Below are 10,000 nucleotides of genomic sequence, written 5' to 3'. Positions count from 1 at the left end.
CTGTCTGAAGACAGTCGTGATCGAATTCCATTGTGACCCAGCGAAACAACTGTTACTTCCGGGGGTGGCAGATGAAAGGTATTTTTTGGTCTGAAGGATTAGAGCGATTTTCTTGTTTGATTTGTATGCGTGTGTGGGGGGGGAATGTGTGTCTGTGTGTGTGTGTGTGTGTGTGTGTGTGCGTGTGTGTGTGTGTGTGTGTGTGAGAGTGTGTGTGTGTGTGAGTGTGTGTGTGTGTGAGTGTGAGTGTGTGTGTGCGCATGTGTGTGTGTGTGTGTGAGTGTGTGTGTTTGTGTGTGCGCGTGCGTGTGTGTGTGTGTGCGTGCGTGCGTGTGTGTGTGTGTGGGTGTGTGTTGGTTTGTGTGGGTGCGTGTGTGGGTGGATTGGAGGATGTGTGTGTGTGTGTGTGTGCGTGTGTGTGCGCACGTGTGTGTGTGTGTGTGTGTGTGTGTGTGTGCGTGCGTGTGTGTGTGGGTGTGTGTTGGTGTATGTGGGTGGGTGTGTGGGTGGATTGGTGGATGTGTGTGTGGGTGCGTGTGTGGGTGGATGTGTGGGTGGGTGCTTTTTTTTAGTGCTTGTTTCTGTTAGTTTGCTTGTTGGCGGGGGTTGTGGTGGTATTCTTCCCCTAGATTAGCTCTCTCGTTTTTTTCTGGCAACCGCTTCTTATGGTCAATAATAATTGTAATGTGGGGAGGAAGGTGCTGTCCGGCCGACAGGCAAAGTCACCAAATTGTGCACCGTTCGAACAAAATTAATTTCTTTCACCAAAAACATTAGTCCATGTGATTAGAATACCTCATTATAAGTTTATTTATGTCGCGCTGATCAACAGATCGTCGCGATCAGATTCACTTTTCCTGATTTGATTTCGGTCGCGCTGGTACCCACGCGCGATCAGATTCGCTTGGCGATTCATGTAGCGCTGGTCCGCTTTTCCACGCGCTGAGAATCGCTACTCTCAAGGCGATTTGTGTCGCGCTGGTCCGCCGTACCGCGCGATGACACTGGCCTTTTTTAAGACAATTCATGTCGCACTTTTCGTCACTTCGTGTGATCAGAATAGCTTTTCCGTAATGCATAACGGAGGGTTTACACATTGGGTTTCCGATGGCGCCGGTCTTTGCAAAGAGAATTGCTGTTGTTTTTAGACGATTCTTTTCGAACTGGTCCTGAGCCGGTACGCACGCGACTGAAATAACCTGGCAAGAAGGTTGACTCAATTACACCATGGAGGTGTACGTGTGACCACAGTCACAGTTAAAGGGAGGTAGAACAGGCGTTGGGGTGACAGACACACCTTTAAAGGGAGATAAATAATCAATACTGTTTAAACACAGAGTTGGGGGAAGTCCACAAAACTTTTAAAGTTGTGGAAACTAAATCAGCTTATCTTTGAGGGGCGAGTCAGTGAAAGCGAGCCCCAGTCAAATCGAATCACTTCTCTGCACCTGCCTACGCCGCTTAGGGCATTAAAGTGCCAGACCTGTTTACCCTTACGATTTTGGCGTAATTTATTACGATTTTCTGCAAAAAAAATACGCCATTCCGCTATCCGTGTCAAGACTACGATTATCATAAATGAAAAAAAAATGTTAAAAAAAATAGGATTGTTTTTTTCAATGGCAAAATGGGGTGAAAAAGCACAAAACTGACCAGAGATCATAATCATGTCTGTCTGATGAGACGCTGGAGAGCCTTCTAGTGGTGAAGTCTCGCCCTCACTCATTCGGCAAGCGCAAGTACAGTAGAGAAGCGCTTGACACACTGAAAAAGGCCTACTACGAGCAAAAGAAAAAGAATCAGTGATGCATGTGCTTTTGATGTGATCTTCTTTGAAATTATGATGACTACAAAAACTGACTGATGTGTTTTGTTTGTGAATGATGGATATATGTGCATGATTGCGTTTCGCAGACACAGTTGTCATGTGCGTTGTAATTGGCGACGAATGCTGGATGATTACTATTTTTGTGCCAGGATTACTATTTTTGGGGCTGAGCATTACTCCAAAACACTTATGGGGGTAAACAGGTCTGAAAGTCCCACTCCGCCTCGTAAAATATATTTCGCCTCACCGTCTCAGATCTCACCAGGCTTTAACATGGGATAAGATCGTCCCTCCACTTGGTTATATACCAAAAATGAAATGCTTGGGTGCTCTCTGCGCGAAATGGTGGTTTATTTAAAATGTAAATTGTGTAACAGTTCCTGGTGCCTTTACGGAAAATATGTCATCCCAAAACAAACCAACTCACCACAGCAAGCTGTCATGATGTTGAATTTTGGTATGTGACCATGTGGAGGGATGTTCTCATTCCATGTTAAAGCCTGGTTAGATCTGTGACAGTGATGCGAACTGTTTTCATGAGGCGGAGTCGGCCTTTAACATACTCCTTCCTGTTGATACAGTTCTTACATTAGTGCTGGCAGTCTCTGCATCCCGTCTCTGCAGGGACTGGGTGGCCGAGTGGTAACGCACTTGCGCTCGGAAGCGAGAGGTTGCGTGTTCAGGCCTGGGTCAGGCCGCAATTTTCTCCCCCCTTTCCTAACCTAGGTGGTGGGTTCAAGTGCTAGTCTTTCGGATGAGACGAAAAACCGAGGTCCCTTCGTGTACACTACATTGGGGTGTGCACGTTAAAGATCCCACGATTGACAAAAGGGTCTTTCCTGGCAAAATTGTATAGGCATAGATAAAAATGTCCATCAAATACCCGTGGGACTTGGAATAAAGTAAAATAAATTCCATCTCACACGGCATTAAGTCTCAGGAAACATGAATACACGCATGCAGAAAAAAGAAAAAAAAATATGGGTAGCGCCGTATGTATGGCAGCTCGCTTTCCCCGGGGAGAAAGCAGCCCGAATTTCCATGAGGGTAACCTCACTGGACTGTAAATCTTGTCCAATCCAATCCAATCCCGTCGCGATATAACCTTCGTGGTTGAAAACGACGTTAAACACCAAATAAAGAAAAGAAAGTCTCTGCATCTCTCGATTGTACGTGCCTGACACCTCTTCGTGTAGTTCTGATGACGGTGCTATAGCCTTGAATGTGGCATTACATCGCCGGCATCTTGCTAGCGAGTGACATCCACGATTCTAAGATAAGTTCATTATTTGCATCGTAAGTGTTTGTCTAATGTCTACTTCAAAGACCACTGGATCGCGTCCACGTTCTGGTCACTTTTTTTTGTTTTGTCGATAATTAAACGTTCCATTAACCTACCATTCTTGGGTTTTTTTAATTCTTGAATAGGGTAGAAATCTCTTCAGTTCTAAGGTGCATCATAATATAATATTATAGCATTGAATTTCTTTAAAGCCTCATTACTTGCAAAGTGTTCTTGTTTTCAAACACTTAGATCTGGCCAAATCTGGAAGGGTAAGCCGAACTGCTCACAAGGGACGGATCGTAGGAGCCTTCAAGAAACCCATCGTAGCACCTCAGAAGTGGCCAGCACTCATGTCTTTTCAACACCGTTATCCTCCGCTACTTCCAAATCTCAAATAATGTCACACTTCCAGCCCGCTACTTTCCAGTGAGACACTAGCATCAAAGCTCTGGATCCAGATTACGTCAGCCACCTCTGACGCAGGCTAAGAAGAAGCGAGATATCTTTCACTTGCTAATGGCTCCGTCTTTGAAACGAAATCAGGATGGATTAGTTATGCAAGACGGGATCTCAGATTTCACCTTTTTATCTTGAACACTTTAGGGTGATTGTGTGTGTGTGTGGGTGGGGGGTGTTTGTGTGTGTGTGTGCGTGTGTGCGTGTGTGTGAGTGCCGGTGTGTGTGCCGGTGTGTGTGTTTGTGTGTGTATGTGTGTGAGAGAGACACACATACACACAGAGACAAAGAGAGAGAGGCAGCTCAGAGAGACAGTAAGAGTGATACAGACAGAGACAGAGAGGACGGTTATGAGAGAGAGTTGGAACTAGCGAAAAGATTAACTTTGATCTGGAGAATGAAAAAATATAGAAAGAAGTAAAAAGTGACATACTGGAGGCATGGACGGAAACAAAGCATCAAAAGTGGTCGATATGGTTGTTGAGGAAGGTAACCATCTTGTAATGGCCTATCACACTCATCAGCCTACCTATCAGCGCATTGCAACAGGGGGCTGAACTCTGTAACACCTCGCCACCCCTCGGGTTCCCTCCCTTGCGGCTGCACGGTAATGTGACGCTATTTCCGGCGGAAAAGGAATTATCGTCGTTTCCTTCCGGCGGCCAAAGGGGAATGAAAAGACAGTGTGAGTTATAGGCCCCTGTTCGACCCTCAGGGTTTCTTACCTTGCTCTCGTGGTTGTAAAAAACAATAACTGATGGAAATTGCTATGAAGCCCTATTAATCCTTTCTGTCTTTCTTCCATCCTTTCTTTCTTTCTTTTTTTTTCTTCCACGGTTATTTAATCTTTCTTTCTTTTGTTCGTTTGTTCTTTCTTTTTTTCTTTTTTCTTTATTTCTTTATTTCTTTCTGTTTTTCTTTCTTCTTCCACGGTTATTATGTCTTTCTTTCTTTCGTTATTGCTTTTTTTCTCTATTCCTTCCCTCTGTTCTTTTCCTCTTTGATGTGTGTGTGTGTGTGTGTGTGTGTGTGTGTGTGTGTGTGTGTGTGTGTGTGTTTTTGTGTGTGTGTGTGTGTGTGTGTGTGTGTGTGTGTGTGTGGGTGTGTTTAACCCTTTCGCTGCATGTAGGACGTCAGCTTTCACGGGCAACAAACCGTTCAATAAACATCAAATAAGAACAACAACAGCAAAGAAACAAACAATGTTTGCGTGTGTGGTGTATTCATTTAGACATGAAGGGCACTTTGTAAGCTGTCAATTCAGGAAAATGCTGGTCCATGGTAATGCATTGTACACTACCCGCTATTACGAGCTAGTCGTGTGACAGTACCCGCTATTACGAGCTAGTCGTGTGACAGAGAGTTTTCTTGCACACGAGACTGTAGATGTTTCACGACGGCTTTAGCCGGAGTGAAACAGCAGCAGTCGAGTGTGCAAGAACACTCTCTGTCACACGACTAGCTCGTAATGGCGATTATGTCTCACAGCTTCACGTTTTGCGTACTCACGCTTAATAAACCTAAACACAGGAGCAGCCATTGTGGAGAGATCTACTTTTTGACGAAAGTGAACGAACAACTATGAATGACGTCTCGGAATATGTGAATGACGTCACAGTCATCGTCACAGTCTGTATCTTTTGAAGCATTCCATTCTTCATGACGTCTTTCTGTGTCTGCATCCGCGAAATGTTTGTTCTTTCCGGGGTCTTTGTCATCTATGTTCAGAACTCTGTCCTTCTAGTTTCAGACTAACAGGCCTCCTGAGCGAGCCACTTTCCAAGGGAAGCTAAACTCGCGTATGGAAACAGTACTGTAGTCTGGGATGCCGTTTTCAGTATTCTCAGCGTTGAAGAATTTGTAAAGAGAAGACACGACAACAGCAGGAGAAATAAAAGTCGTGTGTGCATTTTGGGGCTTTTGGAGGGACGATTTCGAGTTTGAATCCGTTCTTGCACATGCTCCAAAGCGTGTAACATATAGAGAATACTACATGGCTTGCTGTGTCGTACCAGATTTACACGAGGTTTTTTTTTTTAAATATTGAACTGCGAGCGAAAGCGAGCTGTTCACTATTTGAAAAAGCAACGAGTGTAAATCTGGTACGACACAGCAAGCCATGTAGTATTCTGTTTATCCTACATACTGTACTTACGTGTATTTTACTGAAAATGTCTTGCAGACGAGGCAGCTAAATTGAAGACGCTTGTTTTGGAACCTCGATCTCTTCTAAAGCCTCGTGCAATCTATTACGTCAAAGCAAAGAAACGTCACTCTGAAAGTGTGGCGTGACGTGTTAGTTCTAAAGATTCATCGAGGGTAACTTAGCGAGCGCAATTTTTGTTTCTATAATGACGTTTGTCTCGGTGACTTTGGCATCATAAGCAGTGGAAAAACAGGTCCCTGCCAGACTTGCTTGACATGACCTCATTTACATGATATACACACGTGTGATTTGAACGATTATTATCTCACGGGTGTCTCTCTCACGTATGTAGGATAAACAATCTTGCACACGTTTGCTTTAGTAGTGGCAAAGAAGGAATGCGTGTGACATAGAGTTTTCTTGCACACGAGACTGTAGATGTTTCACGACGGCTTTAGCCGGAGTGAAACAGCAGCAGTCGAGTGTGCAAGAAAACTCTCTGTCACACGACTAGCTCGTAATGGCGATTATGTCTCACAGCATAGGCATAGAAAGATATAAATGAGTTTTTGTGGACGAAATAACAGGCACAAAACCAGACTGACAACACAATTGCCTTTTCACACATACCGTACACACGCATGCGCGCAGAAGATAGATCCAATTCGTTTCGTGTCTTTTTCTGGTTGAATGCATTTAACAAAGTATCAACCAACGTTTCTGAATCTTTCAATGAAAAAAATAAACTTTTTTTTGAACCAAACAGCACAAACCAACGAAAGCTAAACACACAAACACACGCGCGCACTAACACAGATTGAATGCAAAGCGCGAACGAACACGGAGAATTTTTGTAGGTCAGGTCGTGGGAAAGTCCACCCGAAATGTTCCACAGGGGAACTGGTTGTGTTTGGATTGTTCTTTTTCTCACAGTGATGTTGATGTTGTTTACAGTGCAGGTTCGTTTATCTTGTCGAAGTAACATTCGAGTGTTTCTAAATCCAAACCTTCCATCACCGCTGGTGCAGATTAGACCTGCCTGACTGTCTGCGTGCATGTTAGAGCTGAAGACGAAGCCTCAGTCGCCAAAGCGTCACCCATCTGTAGGTTCTGAGCATCGGATGTACGTTGATACGTGGTAAGATCCGCACGGAACTGTCTATGCAACTTTTCCTAGTCACAGGTGTAAGGTTCGATCTTTTCTTTGCAATTTCGTCCTCTGTGTACGTAGCAAAGCGTTTCACCATTTTCGGTTTTCGTTGCAGACGACGATAGTGAAAGTAGTACCTATTGTTTTGTTTTGAGCTTTCGTATTCAGGGTTCTTCATTGAAGCTTGGTAAAGGGACCGTGTCGTGTAAGTGGAAAGTTGACGAAGCTTTTGAAAACAGAAATTGAATGAAGAAGAAAATGTGGCTTTCAGTTATATACAGGAGAACGGGGTTGGTGTTATTCTTTTACCGTCAAACACGAAGTACACAGATAAAACGTGGTTGACTGACCAAGGCCTGTTGGCACACTATTCAGAATGCACAACAAAATGTAACAACGCTTTGATACCCATTTTTCTACGTTCGTGATCACTTGAAATGAACACTGAAAACAAAAGTGTTTAAGGTAGTGACTGAATGTATGTAAAGGTAAAAATTTTCAGAAATAAATGCATAATCAAAATAATTGATTTCGGCATCAAAGCGTGTAACATACAATCTTGCACACGTTTGCTTTAGTAGTGGCAAAGAAGGAATGCGTGTGACATAAATCATTACTGGCAGCGAACAGGTAACATCGATTATCAACTCCGGAACAGCAACATAAGCTGGTATATGGGAGAGAACTGTTGGTCTTGACGGGTCGATCGGCTTACGAGATTTGCTTCCCTTTAATGTACAATGAGCCGTGTTTTATACTTGTACGGGCGAAGATGGACGCAGTGGCCTTGTGGATAAGCTATCTGTCTCCTAATCGGAAGGTCGTGAGTTCAAATCCCGGCCGCGGCCGCCTGGTAGGTTAAAGGGTGGAGATTTTTCCGATCTCCCAGGTCAACTTATGTGCAGAGCTGCTAGTGTGTACACGCAAGCAAAAGACCAAGTAAGTGCGCACGGAAAATATCCTCTAATCCACGTCAGAGTTCGGTGGGTTATAGAAACACGAAAATACCCAGCATCCTTCACCCGAAAGCGGCGTATGGATGCCTAAATGGCGGGGTAAAAACAGTCATATACGTAAAACCCACTCGTGCAAAACCATGAGTGAACGTGTTTGTTTGTTTGTTTGTTTGCTTAACGCCCAGCCGACCACGAAGGGCCATATCAGGGCGGTGCTGCTTTGACATATAACGTGCGCCACACACAAGACAGAAGTCGCAGCACAGGCTTCATGTCTCACCCAGTCACATTATTCTGACACCGGACCAACCAGTCCTAGCACTAACCCAATAATGCCAGACGCAAGGCGGAGCAGCCATTAGATTGCCAAATTTAAAGTCTTAGGTATGACCCGGCCGGGGTTCGAACCCACGACCTCCCGCTCACGGGGCGGACGCCTTACCACTAGGTGTGAGTTTCAGCCCATGAACGAAGAAGAAGAACATACACTAGTACAATGTAGTAAAATACAAAACTAAACATTGCAAAATAAAAGCAAAAAAAAAAGAAGAAGAAGAAGAAGAAAGATAATCCGTTCCACCTGTACCTGTCCTCAAAGCTGTCGGACTGCGTAGAAACCTTATATCGTGCAACAGGTGAAGTGACGTGTTAAAGTCCGGGTCATAAGGATTACCGTCATATCGTGTTCCTTTCTGGTGCATCCGTTTTCTTGCTGATATATTTATGTGTGTTTAAAAACAGTTCGTCAAATAGATTGATATTGTACGTCATAAAAGCCAGGCAAAGGAGGAAACCAATGCAAAATAAATCCTTTGTAAGCTTTCTCTCTCTGACGGCGACAGTTTGCATTTGATCAACGACATCCAGTAAAGAATACCAACTAACAGCTGAGGGCACAGGAGTAAACCAGTTTCACGAAACAAATAAGCATGATGCCGAAGGGCATTAAAGTACCCCGTGGTTTGTCCTTGTCAACTATTGATGTACGTGTATATTTAACGTGTTTGTTGGTTGCTGCATGTTGACACGACAAAAACGGACTAGCACATACTTTAGGTAAAAAAAGAAAAAAAATCAAAACCCATCAGTTTTGTACACAGTGTTTTTTTCGCCCTGTTGCCCCCGAATGGCCGAATAAGTAGAAGAAACACAAATAAACTAAAGTAACAAAATCACACCTTACAAACGCCAGTCGTGCTAGCTTTGCCGATCTTGTTTGTGCAATGACCGCCCGTGTGCCTGGTGCCGCCAGGTCACCGACAGGTCACCGACAGTGAATGAAGTACGGTACATAGTTTGGGTACATGTCACTTGACTACGCCTGAGTGACCTCCCACAATGTTGCTTGGGCGTCAGCCGGCACAGGCACTTGACCCAAATATTAAATTGAAATTACACAATGTTCTATGTTGAACTCACATTGGGAATCCCGAGAGACTTTCTTCGCTTAGTGGGGCACTATGTGTGTGTGTGTGTGTCTGTCTGTCTGACTGTCTGTCTGTCTGTCTGTCCGTATAGATCTCCGTGTGTGCAATTGTGCCTGTGTGTGAGGGACTGAATGTGTGTGCGTTTGTATCTATGTCCGTCTGTGTGTCTGATGTTATATGCACTTACCTGTGTATGTGTGTGTCTATCTGTCTGTGTCTTTTCTTTCCAGGCATATCACATGTCGAAGTCACCCAAAGCACACACTAAACATAACCAAAGCAAACAAACGGAGAAGGCGCACTGGCAAATATCCGCAAAACTTCACAAGAAGAAAACGCCCACTCGACTCCTATGAAAAGAATAATGTCACTACCTTGCGACCAGGCCGAGTTTGTCGAGTTGCTTACAAATGGGGGGTAGCCTCAAGGCAGGGTGTGTTCAGTTGTGTTTAAGGACAGACTCACAGAGTACCCGTTTGTCCCACTATCGGGTATGTTGTATGCATACCCCGTCAAACTTCACTGAGCATGCTGAAAGAAAAAATAAAACTGAGCTAGTCAGAGCTTCAGTGAAGACATGTTCTTCTCGAGAACTTTTCATGCGACATGTCATGGCGTACATTTTCTCAAAGTTTGAACAGTTGGAGAAGGTACACGGTATGAGAAGGGAACGAAGTCGTCGCATGTTGTGAATCTTTTGTTCTGTGGTGCTGTTGAAATGTGTAGGAAGAAAGGAATTCGTTCCACAGGAT

The 10,000-nt window shown here is 44.2% G+C and overlaps 1 protein-coding gene across 1 annotated transcript in view; it reads left to right on the top strand.

Moving 5' to 3' along the window:
- The first annotated feature begins 9,525 nt into the window (after positions 1 to 9,525).
- LOC138963877 (glycoprotein-N-acetylgalactosamine 3-beta-galactosyltransferase 1-like) overlaps positions 9,526 to 10,000 on the top strand; it is a 12,886-nt gene continuing 12,411 nt past the window's right edge. The window contains exon 1 of the mRNA XM_070335729.1: positions 9,526 to 10,000. This exon is cut by the window's right edge and continues 332 nt beyond it. The gene's annotated coding sequence lies outside the window, so the exon portion shown is untranslated.

The sequence above is a fragment of the Littorina saxatilis genome, linkage group LG4 (assembly GCF_037325665.1).
Source record: "Littorina saxatilis isolate snail1 linkage group LG4, US_GU_Lsax_2.0, whole genome shotgun sequence".
In the NCBI taxonomy this organism is placed as follows: Eukaryota; Metazoa; Mollusca; class Gastropoda; order Littorinimorpha; family Littorinidae; genus Littorina; species Littorina saxatilis.
The sequence above is the reverse complement of the archived record's forward strand: the minus strand, read 5'-3'. Positions and strand labels throughout refer to the sequence as shown.